General features: G+C 41.8%; 1 non-coding gene across 1 annotated transcript; it reads left to right on the forward strand.

The window, feature by feature from the left end:
* Positions 1–755: 755 nt before the first annotated feature.
* On the forward strand, positions 756–827 carry TRNAW-CCA (transfer RNA tryptophan (anticodon CCA)). Its single transcript has one exon. It is a non-coding gene; the product is annotated as a tRNA-Trp (tRNA).
* The last annotated feature ends 1271 nt before the right edge of the window (positions 828–2098 follow it).

A 2098-nucleotide genomic window follows, 5' to 3' on the forward strand; every position in this document is an offset into this window, starting at 1 on the left:
GGACAAAAAAATTATAATCAAGTTATGAAAAACGAGAACAGTAAGAAACCCTAAGAGATGCCCCTGCCTTTTCTCTGACTGCCACCAGGCTCTTCCAGTTCTACCCCCTTTTTTCTGTGGCCACTTCTCTAGTTCCACAGCTGCCTCCAGTGTAGTTTCCAGCCCTGGGGGCAGATGGACCAGCCCTACCAACATCTGGAAGGAAATGTAAACCCTGGATTAACAATCCTGGAGTTAACAAGCCACAGATGGAGTCTTCATACCATCCATGAAGGCAGAAAATTTGAGTACCAGCACCAAAAGGAACCATCCACTCAGCAATTCAACGCTCAGTTGTAGATGTGTCTTGTGGCAAAAGTAAAGTCTGATGCTGTAAAGAACAATATTGTATAGGAACCTGGAATGTTAGGTCCATGAATGAAGGTTAACTGGACATGGTCAAGCAGGAGATGGCAAGAGTGAACATCGACATCTTAGGAATCAGTGAACTAAAATGGACAGGATTGGGTGAATTTAATTCAGATGACCATTATATCTACTACTGTGGGCAAGAATTCCTTACAAGTAGAAATGGAGTTGCAAAAGTCAACAAAAGAGTCCAAAATACAGAACTTAGGTACAATCTCAAAAACAACAGAATGATCTTGCTTCATTTTTAAGGCAAACCATTCAACATCACAGTAATCCAAGTCTACACCCTAACCACTAATGCCAAAGAAGCTGGTGTTGAATAGTTCTAGGAAGACCTGGGAACTTCCCTGGTGGCTCAGAGGTTAAAGCGTCTGCCTCCAATGCAGGAGACCTAGGTTCAATCCCTGGGTCGGGAAGATCCCCTGGAGAAGGAAATGGCAACCCACTCCAGTATTCTTGCCTGGAGAATCCCATGGATGGAGAAGCCTGGTAGGCTACAGTCCATGGGGTTGCAAAGAGTTGGACACGACTGAGCGACTTCACTTTCACTTTCAGTTTCAGGAAGACCTACAAGACCTTCTAGAACTAAAACTAAAAAAAGATGTCATTTTCATCAAAGAGGATTGGAATGCAAAAGTAGGAAGTCAAGAGACACCTAGAGTAACAGGCAAGTTTGGCCTTGGAGTACAAAGTGAAGCAGGGCAAAGGCTAACAGAGTTTTGTCAAGAGAACACACTGGCCATAGCATACACCCTTCTTCCAACAAGACAAGAGACAACTCTACACATGGACACCACCAGATGGTCAATACTGAAATCAGATTGATTATATTCTTTGCAGTGTGTTCTCTTGACAAAACTCTGTTAGCCTTTGCAGCCGAAGATGAAGAAACTCTATACAGTCAGCAAAAACAAGACCTGGAGCTGACTGTGGCTCAGATCATGAGCTCCTTATTTTAAAATTTGGCCTTAAATTGAAGAAAGTAGGGAAAACCACTAGGCCATTCAGGAATGAGCTAAATCAAATCCCTTATGATTATACAGTGGAAGTGACAAATAGATCTGTTAGACAGAGTGCCTGAAGAACTATGGACAGAGGTTCATAACATAATACGAGAGGCAGTGACCAAAATCATTCCAAAGAAGAAGAAGTGCAAGGAGGCAAAGTGGTTGTCTGAGGAAACTTTACAAATAGCTGAGAAAGAAGAGAAGCAAAAAGCAAGGAAGAAAGAGAAAGATAAAATTGGAGATATCACAGGAACATTTCATGCAAAGATGGGCATGACAAAGACAGAATCAGTAAGGATCTAACAGAAACAGAAAAGATTGAGAAGAAGTGGCAAGAATACAGAGAGAAACTATACAAAAAAAGGCCATAATGACCCAAATAACCACATTGGTATGGTCACTCACTTAGAGCCAGACATCTGGGAGTATGAAGTCAAGTGGGTCTTAGGAAGCATTACTACGAATAAAGCTAGTGGAGGTGATGGAATTCCAGCTGAGCTTTTTCAAATCCTAAAAGATGATGCCGTTAAAGTTATATACTCAATATGTCAACAAATTTGGAAAACTCAGAAGTGGCCACAGGACTGGTCAGGTTTCATTACAATCCCAAAGAAGGACGATGCCACAGAACGTTCAAACTACTGTACAACTGAACTCTTTTCACATGGTAGCAAGGTAAT

This window comes from Bos mutus, chromosome 1 (genome assembly GCF_027580195.1).
Source record: "Bos mutus isolate GX-2022 chromosome 1, NWIPB_WYAK_1.1, whole genome shotgun sequence".
NCBI classification, from domain to species: domain Eukaryota; kingdom Metazoa; phylum Chordata; class Mammalia; order Artiodactyla; family Bovidae; genus Bos; species Bos mutus.